This window comes from Lonchura striata, chromosome 1A (genome assembly GCF_050655825.1).
Source record: "Lonchura striata isolate lonStrDom1 chromosome 1A, ASM5065582v1, whole genome shotgun sequence".
Lineage (NCBI taxonomy): Eukaryota > Metazoa > Chordata > Aves > Passeriformes > Estrildidae > Lonchura > Lonchura striata.
This window is the reverse complement of record NC_140741.1, coordinates 70826344-70846970: the sequence shown is the minus strand read 5'-3', so window position 1 is coordinate 70846970 and position 20627 is coordinate 70826344. Positions and strand designations below refer to the sequence as shown.

Here is a 20627-nt window from a genome sequence, read left to right as displayed (position 1 = left end):
CAAAACAGCAAAACCATGGGAGGTGGCACCCTGCCTTTCACCTTTTATCTTCCCTGGCCCACGGAGTTCAGTATTTGTGTGGTTCTTCTCTCCTAGGAAATCTCAGCAGTCAGGAAAACAATCTTAGCTCTTTTAACACTAATGAAAGTTGAAGGCAGTAAACAAAATCATGGAGTAAATCATCCAGTGCTGACATGTCTTTTGGAAGCAAAGAGCCTTTCATTCGAAGACGTGAAATAACATTTCCATCGTGTTTTTGCTCGTCTGATAATTAGAAATGATTTAGGATGGCAGTGATGGTGCCTTTAATGGGCACCTTGTGGGTGTTAATAAAAGAAAGAATACATTAAATGTAGTGATTTGTGATTGGGCTGATGGGGTTAATATTTTCTTAGAATATAGCCAGCCATTTTTCTTCCAAGTAGCAATGTAATGTAATTATAAGTACCTTAGTAGATGGACTCAATTGCTCCTATCATGAAAATTAATTTCAGGAACATGCTGAGGCTTCCTTTCATTTCTTCTTTATTTCCTACACTGTGCAGGGGGTAACAGACACATACAAATGAAATTATGTTTGAGCAGACCTCACAGAGACCTGGCCAATTCTTGTGAGCTACTGAAATTGAAATCTGTGGGAAAGGAGAGCATTTCTTTTTGCATTCCTTGACATACTTTGCACCTGTAAAACTCCCAGTTTTCTCACTTGCCCTTTCAAAGCACTTGACAAAGCTAGACAGATATCTCCAAATTATGAGGGGAAAATGAAATATGCTGAGTTTTCCCAAAATGTTTTCTCAGAAGTAACTGAGCTATGATTACAGCTTTTCCAATAAGTTTAGCCAAGCTTTATAATCAAGCTTCTTCAGCACATGTAAATGTTCTTGTTGTAGTATTTCTAAGCACTGGAATATATAAATAATATGAATGATAATCTCAATAATAATCTTTTATGTTTTCCACTTTATTGCATGGCAAAATACAAAAAATATATCTGAAATTTATAGTCTTGGGATATAAATCTCTAAATTTTTGTGCTAAGTGGAAGTCTAATATATAGAACAGTTGCAAAGGTTTGTGAAGAATAAAAGGACAAAAATCCACACTTAGTTATATTTAGAGCTTTCACAAGCAACTTTAGCCTTGAAGATTTTAATGAAATTAAATCAAATAGGACTTTCAGACATTGCTCGGAAAATATACACAAATATAGACAGATATCAGCAACATGAAAGTGCTGGATTGCTGCTCTGTGGTTTGAAACCTTAATTACCAATACTCATTAGCAGATATACATCTGACCTATTCGGATTTAAAGCAGCTAAAAATAAGTCTTAAACCCATGGAGGAGGAGGAATGTAAACAGAACAAAGTAGTGAGTCTTGGTGTGTTTGAAGGCAGTTTGTTACATGCTTTTAAACCCAGAGCAGACACCCAGGCTTGGGATGTTTAGGTGTGAAAGTGGGTCTCAATTTTAGCTGCTGGTGTACATCCATATTTGGGCAGAATTTCAATGGCAGGTTTTGTAACAGTTTTACAGACCTTGTATTCTTCAGAGAATTTGCCGTCTGTGCTTCCTAAGTATTAATATTTCCTGTTACTCTTATTGCAGGCTATAAAGTGTTAATGAAAGGAAAAGAAAGTCTGAAGATTTCTTTCCAGAGAGTCATTTGCATGGTGAGGGAGGGAGAAACACAAATATACTTGCAAGTCAAGGCAGAACTATGCTGGAGCTCATAATTCCCTTTCCTTTGGTTTTCTGGAGAGGTACTTAATGGTGTTTGAACATGACTGTATAGTGCCATTAATGTAACAATTTTCATTTGTACAGTGCAACACCAGAAAGATAATCTCTGTGTTAAGTACTTTTCCTTTATAATCCCCAGAGAGTCAGAACTCTAAAAGCAAATATTGTATTTACCATAGACTGTAAAAGGGGAAGAAATGAGGCTAAAATGCAAAGCAGCAGGGATAAAATAGAGTTCCTTTTGGATGTCTGCAGTGGTGCTATGAATATACATATACTCACTGTTATGCTTTTTATATTATCTCTAATTTGATATAAACAACATGATTACAGATTAGATCAATCATGGCTTCAGTATTTCTGGCCAAAGCAAGAAAAGCCTGGATGTGCTAGCTAAGAGTGTAATGGAAGCAGATATTGTTTCACTGTTGGTGATTTGTTTAAGGATTTTAATTTACAGTAATGAGTGTCCTTCTCTGCATCACAACCTGGCTCCCCATGTCTCCCTTTGGAAAACAGTCTCTGCTTGTATATACCAGTGGAATGATGATACAAGGCACTAAACAACAAAACAGAGCTGAATGCTGCTGCCTGGCATCTTTTCCAGAATAGAAGTGAGTGGCAAAAATTGATGCCTCTCTGTCCTTACTTTGATTTGCACAGGAGGTCTGGTGGGAGCTCAGCCACTCTTGGCAGCTGGGGGATATGGAAGCTGAGTGTCTTTCAGAATTCATCAAGTAAACAGATAACCAGCTCACTCCAGAGGACAGTTCTGCCTTGGCTACTGGAAGGATTCAAGGACAAGATGACTTTTTCCTGCTTATGACTTGTGTATTTCTTCTTATGAAATTAAGCAAAGGAGCAACATGCAGTGGCAGCTGGAGACTATCACGGGTGCTTAAAAGCAATTTGACAAAATAGTCAAGAGAAAAGAGATCAACAGTTTACAGCATATTAGTTTTGGGTAGTAATAGTTATTCAGACTGGAAGGGAGCTCTTGGGAATTCAAGCAGTGTTCAAAAATTATAAAACATGGTGCTAGGAACCTGATGTTCAAATGCTGTGAAGTTGCTGTCACTTAATCTTATTTCGGAATCCTGCCCAGAAATGATGCAGTAATAAGGGCCAGCTGCCATGGTTGCCTTACTTATTGGTGTATTTTTAGTGGAATCATCAGTTTAATGATGAACAAATTCCTTAAATGCAAATAAAAGGTGTGTTAAGGACAATTCAAAAGAGAAGTGATAGGAAAAACCCCTGTGAATAAGGAAAGTAGAGGAATAGGGGGTAACGTAAGGAAGAAAATCTGGTCAAACTTACAGAAAGTCCTTTGAATGTCTAGAAAAATAGATTTGGTTGCTTGCTTCAGATGGAAAAATGATGGCTTTTCCCTTAGATTCCCTCCAGGGAATGGAAGCTTTCCATGCTTTCAGTGCACATCTAAGGAGCTTGATGGACTTCCTCTTTGAGATGCCTGGAAGCCTCAGCCGTGTGTCAGGGTCATCTTTCTTCTGGGCAGCTCACTTGATATTGAAAGTAAAAGTCTGTTTTCCAGGCTATTATTCCTGCAATCCAAAACTGGAGATTTTTGTCTGAATTCAGATTCCTGCAATCAACAGGATTTTATTCTTCTTTTCAGGAGGCTGTTAGACTGCCACTGCTTGAAATCCATGCTTAGTTGGCTTGTTGATAGTTCAACAGTAATTGTATTTACGGTTCATTTTGCTTGGATGCTCGTGACTCTAATCTTTCCACAGTGTCAGTGGCACAGTTCAGTTCTGATGTACGTGTTCATCATCCTGCTAAATGGAAAATCCCATTGCAGTTATGATTTCTGTCATCTCTTTGAGAGTTAGCAGAAAGGATGCTGTGGATGTTCTGTGGAAAAAGAACATGGTATGAAGTAGAAATGCAGGTTGTGGCAAAATCCTCAATCTTCTCCACTGTGTAACTGTAATTTAGATGTGAATCTATGTACATGAAACATTTAATCATACAGTGTACCTCTCTTTGCCAAAGGAATGAGGTATTGGTTATGGAAACACCCAAGGTGTTGCACAGTCCTACTGGGAAGTGTAATAAATGACACAGAAAGCTGAAACAGTCAGACAAATTCAAATACCTGCAGTGTTACATACTTCTGTTTAATCTTTCAATGAGACACTTAGAATGACATATTTTCTTTTATAAATGCCAAGGAGAAGGATTTTCATGGAAAGCACTGTAGAGCAACACAAGTCTTCCATTTCACAGGACTTTGCACCAAGTAGAAATATAAGTCTGCTTCTCAGAGGGAAGTAGAGCAGATGAATTAAATCTTCATTTCGTTTCTGTTGATCTTCAGCAATGGAACTTTAATGCTTTTTAATTACATTCCTTACCTGGTTGGTGAGAGGGGCTATATTAAATCACAAATATCTTAACATCTGGGGCTCATTTGTTGCAAAATGAATACCATCTCCTTTAATTCCCTATTTCTCTCTCTCTCTGCTCTTACAATATTTGCCTTGTAGTGATCCCCCTTGCTAATTGCAATCCATCCAGTGGTATATTGGAAAGAAACATTTCAGTTGCATGATTTAATGCTTTTAAGTTGTCTTGGCTTTGCTGACTCATTGGTCAACCTTGAAAAATCATAGCAGTGCAAGCATTGCAATGCCAGCAGAGGACTGGCAGGTTGCGCAGGGGACTCTTACTGATTAGTGTCATTTTTTCTCAGAGTTGAAAGAGCTATTGTGTTTAAGGCCATGAGATTTAGAATTAGGAGTAATTAAAAACCAAGGCTGCTGCCTTTATATTTTTTTAAATATGAAGGGCCCCAGGAGTCTCTGTAGTCATTAGAAAATCCTATTCTCGTGCTAAGCCTGTCCTTATAAGCAGTTCTGTTGCTGGCTTTCCTGAATGTAAAGCGGGATCTTGTTGAGAGTGGATGATGAGAGGGGGGAAATATCATAAAGGCAGGGAAGAAGAAAAGTGTGCGTGTGTGTGTGTGTGTGTGTGTGTGTGTGTGTGTGTGTGTGTGTTTGGGGGGCAGATATTTACTGGTTGTGTGGCTGCTCTGTAATGTGTCCTTAGCAACTAGCTTTCTACTCTAATGGGAAAAATAGATGGTGGGAAAGCATTCAAGGAAAGTGGGTCACATTTGATCCATGACCTAAAAGGAAAAGTGGGGGAAGGGAATAATCAGCTCAGATCATTAATGAGGTGAAAATTTAACCTTATAAAGCTCATTCATTGCACTGGTAAAAATTGCTGTTCTGGTGTCTTGGCTATGTGATAGAAAACGCAGCTCTCACTCTCTGAAAAGACAATTGCTCCGTGGCTTTGTATTAAAAGAGAGGGAAAAAAAAGAAAAAAAGTTGTTTGTTTTAAACACTCTCCAGCAACACAATGATTAGACATGACAGTTTGGCTGTGGGGCCTTTCTTTCAGTTCAGGAAAATGTAGAACAGAGCTGAGCTGTCCTTTCCTAGTAAAAATGAGGTCATTTGTAAAGCTTTGTGTACATTTCTGCTGCACTCGTGGAACAGAGCTCACAAAAACAGCTCTCCTGAAGCCTCACTCCTACCTCCACCCTTGCTGCCATTTTTAAGATGTGCAGGCCCACTGACCACATAAGATGAGGAATCAGAAGCTGTGATTTAGACGAAATGGCTCCTCAAGGATGTATAGTTTTGATTTAAGTGTCAGTGCGCTGCCGTTGCTGACTCTGAGCTTTCACAGCCGCCTGTGGCTACAGGGAAGCTCCTTGTAATCTGTTCCTTCTCCATGTGAGCTGTGCATGTGCTCTGAAACAAACAAAAGTACTCTGTCAGGCTTGATTATTCTGTCTGTTACATATACAATGTATTGTATACATTATATTCGCTAATCCCTGTTGTTCATAAAAATGCCTCAGGCAATTAAAATTTATTGAATAATAATTTATTTTATGTAAAAGCTAATACTAATTTTCATACCCAACTATTTTTCCCCTACCAATCAAATGCTATGTAGCTGCTAATATTTCAAGGTAGTTTTAATTAATGTGTCAGCCTAGTGCAACTCTATGGAAGAATGCATCATTGAATTAAATAAGAAAGGATAGCAATGCATCTACTGGATAAATGCCTAGAAAATATAGAGTACTGAGACGTGAGCTGGCATGCTAGAGTTACACTCCCTTCTATCTTGAAGCTTCAGGGCATACATTCCCATTCTGTCCAGGAAACCCCCCAGATTCTCTGACCTTCTTAGTAGAGCAGCAACTGTTTCAGCCTAATCATGGAAAGATGGAAGCATAGACAATTAAAGAAGCATTAAAAATCTTGAGTCATTAATGAAGATGCTTGTTAGAGACCAGTAAATCAAAAATTCCTGAGTTTGTAGGCTAAGTGAACTCAAATCTGCTGTGTCCCTATCTCCCCTTTGTTTTTTAACTGTCTATTAAAATAGTCTGTGAGTGTGTCATGTTTCACAAACCTATGAAAATAGTAGGAAAACATCTGGGCTTGCTAATAAAATTAGGTTTGCTTAGAGAGCAGGCAGCGTTGTTTGGGGCCTCAGAGATGCTCTTGCAATCCAAATAATAATAGTGGCTTTGGAAAGTACTTCTGCTGTATTTCATAATATTCAAACACTGCCTTTGAAAGAAAAATTAGAATTGCATCAAGTTAAAAGAAAAAAACGTATCATGAAAGGGTTGTTGGGTTTTTTCCTTTAATAACAAAATGGTTCAGCATTTATGTAGTGGTTTCCTCTGAATGTTTTAGAATTCTTTGTTGGGATGGGATCATAATTTGACAGTGAGGGAGATAAGTACAGGAAAGACAAAAGACTTATGAAAGAGTGTGGCTGAAAAACAGCTTTTTTTTGTTGCAAAGTTCTCTGCTCTTTACCATTAGACACATTTCCCAGCTTTGTTCTTCTTTTAGATTTGGTCTTCTCTGAAGGATGGTTATAGCAACAAAACTGATGTGCCTTAAAATAATCTGTGAGTAATACCTCTCTCAAAGAATTTGAAATTGCTCGAGTGAAGCTGTGTTCAGAGCTGACCTGCTGCCCAGTTGGTGGCTGCCTATCCTGAGTGATTGTGTGGGCACAGGCCACAGATATCCTTCCCTGCCTTAGACCAGAATGAGCACAAATCCACAGCTCTCCAGTGGTGGCAGTCAGAATGAAAATTCAGGCTTCATAATTTCTTTCTCCGTATCTCTTACTTACAGTGACAAGCCCAGCAGGTTCAGCCTTCAAATCATTAAAATAAATGCTCATATTATTAAAATCCCATATTTGAAGCTTGGATTCCCCTCGGTTTCTTGTATCAGGCAGCTGAGACATGTGAGCTTCAAGTCTGTATTCTTCCACTGCCAGCATCCTGGTCCTTCCACCTGCCCTGGGGCAGGTTCTTCCCTTTTTCCATCTGTTGAGTGAAGGTGCCGATGACCATACAGAGAGGAGTTATATGGAAAAAACAGTTGGAAAAGGGCTAGAGATCTTAAGGAACCACATGGTGTTACTAATCCTCCAGCTTTCCAAAGACTTGTCATCACAAATAAGAGTTTTCCACTTTCAGGGGCAGGAGGGAAAGAGAAAAAAGAAGGGAAGGCATTAACCCTGTGGTGTGATGACAGAGATTTCTATAAATCACACAGCGTTTCACACTGCTGCTGACAGCCAGCCAAACCTGAGCTGGCCAAGTTTCCACAGGTCGAGTATGTTACAGGGAGCTTAAAAATACATCCACAACTGCTTAGCTACCTTTTCTCTTGCACAAGGGTATTGGAGCTAAGAGTCTTTGTAAATTATGGGGTGGTCAAAATTATGTGGATGGTATTCCTGGTTTTTTCCCTTTTCCCTTCTCCTCTTTTCCCATATCTTCTGCAAAAGTGTCAGCAAGTCCCTAAGATTCATTTTTGCTTGTGAATTAAACCTCCAGAGCGAATAAATATCCATTAGGATAAGATTATATCCAAAAAGTACAGTTTAGAAGTTATGTCATCATTTTACATTTTTCCTATGGCAGTTATTTATGACGACCTTAAAAACATAGGTTTTGACAACTTTTCAAGCTGTATTTTCCTTTCCATTTGGCAAAACAGTTCCGAATGGCACCCCTCTTTTGTTTTCCCAATGCTGCATTTGCATAGTCAATGCAAACTCAAACTCACAATTAAAATATCTTTGAAGTCAGAAGCATCCCCATAAATGTCTGCCATATGACTCGGGAAATGTGTGTGCATGTGTATGTGCTAGGGCGTATTTTTGTTAGGATTTTTCAGGGTATGTTTATTAGGAAAATTTAAACCAGTTTTTCTCATTTTGTTTGTTTGAATGATGCTTAAAAGGGTGAGTTGCTCCTTTCCTAATTATGTGTAGTTGTTTATTTTCTTGTGAGCTTCAAAAGAACAGCACAGCCGACAGAGCAAAATATCTTATTTGCAATAATAGAGAAAAAATAAGGAGCTAAGTAAAATCTTAAGCTATAATGAGGGTTTACTTTAAAAACTCAGACTTGTTGTTGTCTACTTGTCTGCCAGTGCTACTACTGACCTTTTTTATAGCAGGTCTCTCTTTGGACATAAAAGTAAAACTGTTGGTAATCCAAGATACAAAGGAAAATGAATCCTTTGTAGATGCTAGAAAACACATTGCAATGGAATGTAGAGATTTCAGTAAGTGAGAAATTAAGACAACTTGGCTTGTTTTGCAGTACGGACAACTTGTTCCACACGGCACGCATGGGGTTTTTTTCATTTAAAAAATTTGCTCAGTATTCTGCCTTCACATCCAGTTTATTTTCTTTAATCTACAAATCATGGTTGCACGTCTGGTGGGACCTGGTTCTGCCACCATTTGACCCTGGCAGGAGTGTGTATGTTTTGCCCATCTGAAGGTTAAGCCATACTCAAGTTTTACTCAAATGTTGTCTTCCACCAAGCTGGCAGGAGTACTTGTCCTTCTACACAGAACTAACCACCACTAATATTAGGTTTTAGATGTTTCCCCACTCCTCTAAAAAGCACTAGAGTGAGTTATAAGTATGTGGAAAACTCACTGGGGAAAATCACTTTCTAACTATTGACATTTTAGTAGAAATCTAATTAGGTACTTAGATTTTTTTCATTTGTTATATTGAGGAGCAGTTGGAAAAGAATCAGAAAAAGGAAAACTTTCGGAATTTTTTTAAGCTTCCTTGAAATACAACATAAGGAAAAAACCTCTATTGATTTTGTTGTTGCCCAGGAATGTGATCAGAGCTGAGGTCTGCTCTGCAGAAAGACTGGGGACTTTTTCAACTCCCTTTTCTGCCCCCTAAAACCTGTCTGGACAAAGATGACTTCTCCATGGAGAAGTGGGAAGTGTTTTCCACACAACATTCATGTTTGCCTTTACTAAACAAACAGAATGTAGACAAGGTAGGAAGAACAGAGGTGTTTTGAGGAGAGGAGGGGAAGAAGAGCAAAAAACTCTGCCCCCAACCCCACTCCCTGACTATTTTTTTCAATAAAATGACAAAGTCAGTTTGTTTCCTGTCCTGCATGCAGAAGTTTGGTTGAGCTACAGCTTCATAAGATTATACTTCCCAGTAACATTTGTTTTCCCGCAATTCCTGAAATTTTCCCTGCCCACATACTTAGCGTCAAGGAGGGATAAAGATATTCTTCTTTGTTTGCTTGTATGTTTAAGGTTGCACTTTCCTCTGCTGCTGCTGCTGAACCAAGCCTGATCCTGGTTTTCCAACACATCATTTAATCTGTAGCCCCTCTAACACTCTTCTAATACCAGAACTTTGTTTTGAAAGACAGAGGAGGAGATGCGAGGATTGACACTACCTGAAAGAGTTACACAGGCAGGCAAGGAACTAAAATTTCCAAAGCCAAATAGTGGGATGAGAAGAGATAGGACCAACTTCTAGCACCTCTTGATTGTCCAGACAGAGGAAATATTGCATCATGAACAGGCAATGAAAATCTTAGCTTATTTTACCCACCTACAAAATTTCCATGTTTTTCTCTGGGTAGGATTGCCCCACTCCTTCCCTCCATCTGAAGCTCCTGGCTTCTGATAAACTGCCAAAATGAACCCTCAAGTACAGGTGCAGCCAAACTCTTTCCCCTTCCCCTGGCAGGGTGGAAGTCCACCCCACCCAAATGAAGAGCTTGACTCATTGAAACAAAGCAGGATGAGCTTCATTTCCCTCTGATCTGAAGAAATCCTCTTTGTCGCCTCTTTGACCTCCAGTTCACCAAAACCATTCCATCTGTGGGAAGATAAAAGTTGGCTCCAGCCCCTCACAGATGACTGGAAGCTTCTCCAGCTTTTACAGGCTCGGTTAACACGGGAGCAGGTCAAGACCACACCGTGCCGTCATCTGAAGCACTGATGGCTGTTGCCTCGGCAGTATCACGTTAAAATCATCATGTATCAAGATGTGGTGGAGCAGCCACCCCGATGTGAGCACGAACGACACCCGAGAGCTCTGGGGGCCGTGCTGGTGTGTGCGCTATTCGTGTTTCCACTGAGGTCGGCATCTTTCTAACAGCCCGCTGCAGCTGTATTTGCGCATTATGAAACCGCAGCTTCAAAGTGCCTGGTGAAGCAGATCCTTCCACCCCGCGCTGCAAGGGAACAAGAGTCACACCATGCAGGAATGTGGCTGCGTGTGTCAGCAAAGTGCCTTTTCAGCCTGGTAGCTGAGTGCAAAAATTTCAAGAGGAATTGGGAAATTAAATTTTGAATCCGCATCTCTTCTGTTTGTTAGGGATTCATCCTTTCACATGGACGCGATGTTCCATTTTATGTCTTGTATCATCTATGTACAGAATTTCATTTTAATTTTTTAATATTGTCTTTCCCTGTTGTTGGGATTTTTTCTCTATTTTTCTGGACAGGTTATACATATGCTAATAGAAATATGCCTATTATTTGAAGCATAGTTCTGCTTGTCAATGAAGCTTCATTAACACTGTTATCACTGCCTGACATTTATCTTATAATTTTCCAGAGTTGACTGTTACATCTCCATGGAAACCCAAATTGCAATTGAAACAAGTGAGATAATAAAGGCATCCACAGAGGATTGACAGTATGCAAGCCCACAGTGTTTGCAGGCTACATTTGTTTATAGTTCCTTAGATAAATCCCTTGCAGTGGAGATTTTTATTACCTGTTTCCTATCTTTCCATGACTACTGCTTATTGCAAGGTTTAGAGCAATGATTTTATTTTTTTTTTTTTTTTTTTTTTTTTTTTTTTTTGCTTTTTAATTAGAGCAATAAATTTTATTGGACTCAGCAAGGGAGACATTGAAGATGTAAATTTTAAAGTGATTTTTCTGGAATGAAATATGAAGATTTTTATAAATTAATTTGGCACTATGTAAACTAAGGCATTCTTATGTTGATTTGGTGGAGGTTGTTTTATGAGCCTAAACTTAGGATCATGGACTCTTTTGATTTGCTGACTCTTTCAGTATGCAAGAAGGATCTCTTTTTTTTTCTGTACCTAAGGACTTGAGCTCTCTTAAGTTCGTGACTCTAAATCAATTTAGATGGTGCCTCAAAGCAAAGAGTCATGAAACTGGAGTGGGTCCAGAGTGAATTAATCTGAAATTAATTTGATTTTGAAAGGCTCCATCTGGCTGTGTTTGGAAAAGGCATTTAGACAGATATATAAACAAATGATCATCTGTATTCTATATGCCAGATGTGGTGTCAAAAAAATGAAGAAATGGTTTTTAAAAAAGAAATCAGCTGAGGGGGATATTGCTACAATGATGCTTAACTTGTTGAAATCACAATTGCATCACATATTGGACAATGATCTTTTCTTATAGTGAGATTTGTAGAAGGGGAGAGCATGGCTGAGCTTGATAGGGTTTTTTTGTTTTAAGAAAATTGAATGTCGCAGCTTCCTTGAATGGTCTATTTGAGATCTAACCGAAACTGGCTAAACAAAATTGGCTGCACCCTTGGCTGTGATCTTCCATTCCCTTTTTAAGGATGCTGTTTAGGTAAAGCAGCCATGTCCGGCATGGCCTCCTTCTCTTTGGGCTTTTGGGCCCATGAAAATGATTCCCTGCATTTTGTGGAGCTCAGCTGGGACCAGGCCTGAGCATATATGCACGTACACATGTGGGTGCCAGTCTTGAAAAACTCTGGACTGTAAATTACTTCTTGCAATAATTGGTTGATTTTAGCACACAGAAATGGCTGCATTTCAAAATAAATGTTTGGAAAACACCTTTCCCATGCCCTCCATCTCAACTCCAGGACACAGTTTGCCATAAACTATATAAGACCTTGCAAACCTCCTAAGAACTTGCTGATAATTGCCAGCCTGGCTACAAAACTTGCTGAAATAGTCATGTCAGTAATTATGAAGTAAAAGAAAAAATTCTGAAACCTTCATTGCTGTCTTTGAAGTGTTTTGGAGGGCAAAGGAAGAAGGGAATTGAGTAACAACTTTGTAAATTTGGAGCAGTAAGTGTTTGAAATGGGAAGAGAGCGACTGAGGTTGTTGACAAGAAAACAGATGGTCCTACGTGTACTGAATTTTAAAGGGTTGGTACTATTCTAATTCAGTTGTTGACATGTCACAAATACATAAGCATTTGGGTATAATCAAATATCATTGTGCTTTAAAAAAAAATAATACCGATAAATGTTTCCTGCCACACAGAAAGAAGTGTGCTTCATTGCAAATGTGTGTAATCAGCAAGGCAAGGCATTAATAATCCACACCATTAATACTGAGCAGTCAGCTACTCCAGGTTCAACTTCATGTGAAAAAGTGCAACAATCCATGCTCCAAAACTATAATGTAATTGTTCAGGCTCACAAGCTCACTCTCATGTTACTGTCCATCTTAGAGTGATACAGAGAGAAAAAGTTCCTTTTCAACTAGAGTCCCTTTAAGACAGAGCATAGATCATAATGCCCCAAAGACATTACCAGCAAAATAGTTATTGAGGAGCACAACAAGAGCATAGCAGTAAGTTGCAGTAATTGCCATAACAGAGGTTAGTTTAGACACAGAAAAATTATAAATTAGAAGCCTTTGTTATAACTTAACATCCCAGTTCAAAACAAGAGTGTAGATGCTGGTCAACAGAAAACAGACAAAAGTCATGACTTAGTCTTTGTTGAACATGGAGAGTATAGTGACAGAACAAGGGCAAATGGCCTTAAGCTGGAAGAGGGCAGGTTTAGTTAGGTGTAAGGAATGAATCCTTTATTGTGAGGGTGTTGAGGCACTGGCACAGGTTGCCCAGAGAGGCTGTGTCTGCCGCATCCCTGGAGGTGTTCAAGACAATGATGCAGCTTAGAACAACCTGATCTAGTTAAAGGCTCCCCAGCTCATGGCAGGGGAGTTGGAATGGATGGTCTTTAAGGTCCCTTCCAACCCAAACCATTCTGTGATTCTCTGTGTTGTCTCATGGGACTTTTCTTAGTAATGCGCCTACCTTACACCTGATGAAGACAGTCCCAATCTTGTTTAAGCGTTTAATGTAGAGAACAAATTCTGCCCAGAAAGCAAAAATGAATTATTGGGTGGTTGCCAAAGCTGAGCTTTATGTTGCGGAACATTATTGTTTAGCAGACCTCATCAAACCTCAAACTAATTCTATCCCAAAGCCTACAGCAGCCTGGAAGAACAAGGACTGAGGCTTACATGGGCTCTTAGTTCATATCTTCAAGGACTTATTTTCAGTCATTCTTCGCATGTATCCCAGAAGTTTGTGATTCTGTACTTGAATAAGAGGGGAAAGGAGTTCAAAGCAGTCGGGGTGGGGTGGCTGTGACTTTCTTCAGCCATTGAGGTGCAAGCATCTGTCACTGGCTGTTAAGCTTCTACTGACTAATAAAATTCTAGTTAGTTGTGTAAACTTCTAATTTCAGTTGAGTAAAATCTATAGGCTACTGTAGGCAAATCCTTAAAGATACTGAAAATAGGTCACTGTAAGTTTTATCAGCATAAACAAAAAGATGCTGCCCAGTTCAGACTTGTATAGATGACGTGTTTAATTGTTTGCTTCCACTATTGGATGAACTAGCAGTGATATTTAATTGGTTTCCAAAATAGAAGACTCTAAAAAAAACAAACCACTTCCCCTCCTTGTTTGCTTTCTCTTCTCCACTCGTCCACTCTTGTTTACATGTATTTTAACTTGTATGAGTTGCTCCACTCACAGCACATGCACATCATTAAGCACTACTGCATGTTCTAAAAAATTATTTGCTTAATGAAAAATAAAAAATGGTCCATACAGCAGCAGTAAGAGATGAGATCATCTGAAACATGTAGCACTTTTTTTTTCTTTTTTGTAAGATGTGTTTGCATGTGTGTGAAGCAGATGTAACAGATGTAGATAACTTTTGCAAAGCTTGACTGTATGGTTCCAGGAAGCATTACCCACAGCACAACATTAGAATGACATCTTTTGGTAGGTTTAAACATGTACACAAGGGTTATCCATTGTTTAAGTAGAAACCCCTGCCTTAAATCAAACTGGTTTGTAATAGAAGTGGTGCAGGAATGCAGAGACTGAACACCTGAAGAACCACCACCCTCTGGAGGTGAATATTTAACTTTGGTGAGCAGAACTCTGAGGGCTAATTTTAGGAAGGTGAGAAGCCTTAAAGCACAAAGGAGTGTATGTGCTCCAATGTGCACCTCCAGCTGAAAAGGGAACTGCATTTTAATATAGCTCTTACTATGATTTCCTTTTGTATCCTTGATTTCTTTCTGTGATACTGGTGAGGAATCTGCATCTATACCTCTGAGAAATAACAGGTTTTATCTCAGGTGGGATCAGCTCTCTTCTGATGTTTCTCTAGTCTGCATTTTGTTCGGTACATTTTCTAATTCATATTGCCCTTAGTATCATGCAGTCTGACCTATCTGCTTGAAAGCCAACTTCCCTCTGCTGCTCCTTCTTCCCAGCCCAAATTTATTACCCATCAAAAAAATTTCAAAGTGGGGATTTTTTTCCCCTCCATATTTTCAAATATTTTTTTCTCTTGGATAAAATATCTTCTTACCTTACCTAAAATTTGCAACTGAGGCAAACTGATTACATGTACGAAATTTGGAATTAATCAGAGAACAACTATTCCCTATACTAGCAGTGATTTGTATGATCTACTACATGGAGAGAGTTAGCAAAGCTAAGCTATGAGAAATCTCTGATTTTACCAGAAAAATTTCTGTGGATTTTGAATTATCAGGGCAGTAAAAAGTAACTCATTGTCTTAAGAAAAATTACACTTTTAGAGATAATTTCTGCCAATGCAGAGGTAACACAAGGAAAAACATCTTTGTATTTACCACGGAGTGCTTACACAAGCACTTAAGTTACCAAGAAGAATGAATTCTGAGCATTGTATGTCAGGTATTTAAAGCCATCAGGATTTTCATGTAATTCATGTGTGTGTGAGAGTGCAAGTGTGGTTGCTCTCTGCTGGGTGGATGAAGAATTGCTCATCTCTTTGTTAAGGTCTTTATGGGGCTGTAAGATGAATTGCAAGCCTTACAGCTGCTCCGTTATTAGCCCTGCTGATGGGTGCAGGGAAGCCTGGAGATAATTATTTTGTAGACTTTACTGCCTATGTAGTACTGAACATCCTGCCATATGAGTTTTTTTCCACTGGGCATGATGTCAGGGTCATTTAGCGATTGCTGTTTAGGATATGTGTTACTTAATAATAATTATAAGTGTTATTAGAGTCTAATAGTTCTGCCAAAAACTACAACACACTACAGCAGAAGCAGTTAATGATTTTTGAAACATCATCTTTCCTTTGAGCTGCTTTTGAGCAAGTGTGCTGCAAAAATGCTGATGGGTTAGAAGGCATCTGGAGATGACTTTTTTCCCCCCCAAAACACAGAGACCTGGTCATTTACAGCTTAAAAATGTTGCACAGCTTCTTTTTCTGTTTGTCAGAGGTTCTGGCCCTTATTTTGCTGGCCAAAATCCAATGTAGGTAATTACCTTCTGTGTCTATAAATTGCAGCCCCCTGCAGTTTTCAATTGGGTACAGTATTGTTCTACCCTTCCTGGCTGAAATTGTTGTGCGATAATGCTCCATGTCATTAAACAGCTGCCGTCTGTCACCTTACAATGAAGTCATTCCTCTCTAAACAATGAGTTTAAAAAGCCCTTTTGGGTCCTTCCAGACAAAATTTGCTCGTAAACCAGCAATTATGATCTTTGGAGTACATTAAGGTGATGCTTGGCTGTCTCTCTTGACAGCAGTCAGAAGCCTTCAAACGGGTGTTGTCCCTTTTGTCAGTTTGTGTGATATCCTGGCAGTGATGCCACAGCTCAGGTGTAAATGCTTTATTGCTGTAAAACCTTGATGCCTGTAAATACCTCTGCACTGGGTTGGATTTAGTTGTCATTACACTTGGAACTTGATTATTACCATATTCTTGTTCTGTTGGCTCTTAGAGGGAATTCAGATATCTTATGGAACATGAAAAAGGCAAATCCCCAGCAAATTGGTAAAACACAATAATAGGGTGAGACTTGCAATATGAATTAACCAAAAAAGAACAGTAGGAAGGTTCTGGGTAGGGTTAAAACAGATTTGGCAAACAGGTGTCATGTAAATCCGTTTGGTCCCCGTTAACAGCTGTTTTTCAGCACCTGACTTGACACTGGGATCATTAATGGAAATTAATGTGGATTAATGCCAAAGCTCTTAACAGTGATGAATTTAAGAGAGTCTGTTTTAATTCAGACATTTTTTTCTGAAGGCTACTTCTCTGTCCTGAGTGGGCAGTTCACTTTTAGCAGTTCTGCAGTAATTAAAGATATGAATGGGAGAGACCAAGAGGGCATCTGCTAGGTTTTTCTGGTGCTCCTGCTGAAGCAGCAGGGATATTAAAACAATCTCTAGCTCCTCAAGAGTGGCTCTGTCAGCTTGCTGAAATGATGGAATGGTAGTTAGGTTATTAGAAGAAAAATTGGCACAAATTGAGAGAGAGTATGCTCTGGCAGCAACCACAAGCAGCCAGCGACTCAGTGTCTTAATCTCTGCCCTCAGGCTGCTCTCTATGATACAGATGACACCTTGTCAGTGAAGATGATGTGCTGGGTCACCCTTGAGTCCAATGGGCTAAATTGGCCATGGAGGGAAGGATTGCTACAGCATAGAGTCACATAAGCGAATTTTTTTATTTCTTTCATTCTTTTTTTTTTTTTTTTAATGTATGTCATCATTTGGGTACTGACAGTAAGTGCCAAAGGATCCCATTCTCATTAGTGTCCTCTAGACACAGCTATCTCTGTACACTTGTGCTTTCAAGAAATAGTCCTAAGTCTTCACAAGACTTGCTTTGCTTCCATCTGGAAAGTTTTACATGTAGTTTTTCTTTTGACTTATTACTTCTTGGGTACAGGAGAAGGGGAGATAGGGGAAGGAAGAAGCCACTTCCTTTGAGAGGCACTGTGTTGGCAAAGAGAAGTAAAAGCCCTACAGCTCTTAGCAGTCAAGAGGTCTTAGTGCAGAGCAGTAATGTTCATTGGATGAAGATAAAAGGTGGGAAAAGATAAGGGAATTCATCTTAGAAGGGAACATTTGCAAAGGATCAAACATATTTGGCTGGAACCCAACAAGTTCTGTGACAAACTGAACCATCAGGCAGGTGTGGTGTATAATTTTGTTCCTCAGTGGAGCCTTCCAGTGCACTGAAGGGATCAGATCCATAGAATCTATAAAATAGGTGGTTTTGCCCCAGTGTTATCTCTCTGCTGATTTATTCACTTGTTCATTTTGTCTGCATTGGCTCTAGTCCTACACCAGCTGCCAAAGCTGGGTGAGGATACTACTACAAGTGTCATTGCTGCAAAGTGTTCATGGGCTCCTCAAAATCCCAACAGTGAGACTTGGATTCCCACTCTGAGGTGTCTGAGAGCCTTGGTTTGCATTGAGATCAAAAGGATGCAGTTTAGGAAGAAGCCCAGCTGTGTTTGTAAAACTGAGTGCCCTCTCTGTGGCCTGAACTTGTCTGTCAAACCTCCAAAAAGCTGGCAGCTCAGTCAAGTCCCTACCTTGTGGTAGAAAAGTATTTTAAAGAAAAACCTAAATTATGCTTCACTTTTCCCTAAGTCTGCAGGAGTTAGTGGATTGACAGAGCTGTCAATGGATGGTGGAATTTAGTTAGGAGAAGTTTTAATGACTTACTCAAGTTAATGTAGGCAGTGAGTGACAAAACCTGTCCCCTGGAGCTTTTCATCGTAGTGTATGGCACCGACACCTTGAGTCAGAGCTTTTAACCATCTTCAGCCAATGAAGCATTTAAAGAATATGATCAATGTAATTCAACTTCAATCCCAACAAAATAAGAAAGGGCTTAAACGTTCTGTGCAATTAGAAGAGAGCTTGGCCTGTGCCTAAACCTTTAGCTCAAAGCAAGAACTTGATGCTAATAGGGCCATTTACCTGAGAAAACAGGTATTAGTGTTTGGCTTTGTGCTTCTCTAAAAAATTGGCTGATTAGCAATGGAAATTGTGGGGGTCTTGGTGGTAAAGGTGGTTTTGGTAAAGGAAAAAGCAAAAGAATAAACTTGTTATTATTTATTAAACATGACCCTAGCTGTAATTCTGGGCTAAGTAGCAATTGTGTATGGATTTCTTAAAGAAGGGATCCAACAGAGAGAACAGATGAAGGGCATGATTTAAAACTGAACTCAATACAAACAACACAGAGAATAAATGAAGTGAAAAATCAAGCCAATTTATGAAAGAAAATAGTTGACCATGCCCAGGGCAGAGCTGGGAGCTTAACTAAACTTCTACCTTTTCTTTCAAAATAACATATAAGCGTTTTCTAGTTATTTTAAGCTATGGGTCAGGGATTTTTCAACCTCCCTAGCAGGGAGGTTGTTTGACAGATTGGGTTTTACGTAGAGGAATAGGAATTGAAAAGAAATAATTGAGTGATTTTTTAGAGGTTTAAGTGTCACATAGGTGCCTACTGCTCCATGAAAGTCTTGAAAGTTGTTCCCATGAACTATCACTCAAGTGAGTCAGTCATAGTTTTTCTGTTTCTTGGCAATTTTAAGGGGGTGGTTGTTTGGATGGTTGGCTTGGTTTGGCTTAAGTTGTCTTTGTAAGGACAAAGTTGTCTTTGTAAGGAAATGCAGTTTCTAAGGCCTAGAGAAGTCACAATTCCTGCAGGTGAACTTGTGACCTGCAGAACTTTTTCAAAATGAAGAGCATTTGCAAGACAAGATATTTGTAGATGCAATGTAATGTAACCATTTGGACCAAATCTTGAAGTCTCTTTCTCAGGCAAGATTCCTGCTAGAGTAGTAGGAATTTTAGCCATTTATGAGAGTGATAAATGCTGTTGTCTGCTGATCCGTCTTGAAAGCACTTCACAAGGGATGATCAAACTTCTTGCTGGTGGTGTAAAATGTGCCTTTAATATAACTTTCTCCTTCCTGCCTGTAAGCAGCGAAAGTACTAAAGTTAATATGGACATATTAATGTGAATTATGCTTTCAAGGAGATGAAACACATGAAACGAAATAATTTGTCTTCACACAGGTTATAGCTGTGAGACAGGGGAATTGCACAGGGTTGTTTTCTTCTCACCACTCTTAGATTTTTTTTTTCACATGTAAAATATTATTTTCATCTGGTTGTGCAGATTCTGAGCTCTTCCAAGTCCTCTGGTGGGCATTCACTCCTGAACAATCATCAAACAGAGAAATTCTAATTAAAGCCAAGTTTTTTGAAAGTGGCAGGTGGCTCTGAAATGCCTGAATTCTGCCATGATCAGCTTCTGACATTGCTGCATACAGGCCATTTGCCCCTTCTCCCTGGTGGAAAGATGGGGGGATGCTTGAAAATTCATGCATCATTAGTGTTCTTTCTTGAAACCGAAACATCCAAAAATCATCAGCACTTTTGGAATTTCTAGCCAAGTAATTAGTTGAAACTACTGTCCTTAATTATCAACTATGCAAGGAGGGAAAAAGAGGAGGGAGTGATGTATTTTTATATTTGTTCAGTATTTAAAATTATTTATTTTCTGTGTAAGAGTACAAATTCTCCTAAACCATGATCTATCTTTTGTCTCCCAGATTAGATTATTTTTTGTTCAGAAGTTATTTTTCCCTGCAAAAGTGTGGTTGTTTTGAACTTGGATTTAGGATGTACATCTGGAGGTCAGATAGGCTAAGAATTTACAGGGGGTGAAAGTGTTCAAAAATTTGATCTCCTTTTGCAGGGCAAAAAAAAACTTTTTGAAGCAGCATTTGAATTTCCACAACGATGTAGGCAGTTTTGCCACTACCGTCTCTTTTTGATTTGTGCTATTTTTTTATGGCAGCAATAAACACTATGCTTTAAACTGGGTCTCTCCAGACTGCTTTTCCTTTTTAAAGAGCGTAGGCAACTAATCGGCAGCAACCAGCCACATAGCTGGAGTGTTTTCCATTCTAGGCAATATCAGACTAATTTGATGCACACATGGATGCTTCACACAATCTGCAGATTCATCGCTGGCATCTTGCATCAGTCATCTGACAGATTGCCAAGTGTTTCATACTCCTTTCATGTGACTTTATTACAAAACACACACACATAGACACACGCACTGCCTGGTTTCTGCCAGTAGCCAGTTTAGTGAGAATTCACTGCAGTTCTGTTTACAGCAGCCATGGAGAGAAATCTGCACTTATTTGCCACTATCCTCTACTTTAAAATGCAGAAGTCCCGGGTTGTGTTGTGTCGCTCTCATCTTATATAATGACATTAAGCAGCAGCCTGCAGAAAAAACCAGACTCAATGAAAAATGTAATAGCATTGTTTTTTGTTCGTAATACTTATGCTATTAATTAAATCCTGATTTTTTTTTTCTGCTTTGTGCCAATTGACATCATC

At 39.2% G+C, this 20627-nt stretch overlaps 1 protein-coding gene across 24 annotated transcripts in view; it reads left to right on the top strand.

Moving 5' to 3' along the window:
• Nucleotides 1–20627, top strand: part of CELF2 (CUGBP Elav-like family member 2) — a 547425-nt gene that overhangs the window by 394407 nt on the left and 132391 nt on the right. Inside the window, exon 1 of one of the 24 annotated variants that reach the window (XM_021530963.4) lies at nucleotides 10989–20540. The exons of the other annotated variants lie outside the window; for them this stretch is intronic. The gene's annotated coding sequence lies outside the window, so the exon portion shown is untranslated. Of the gene's footprint in view, nucleotides 1–10988; nucleotides 20541–20627 lie in introns of those variants that run through there. 24 annotated transcript variants of the gene reach the window in all.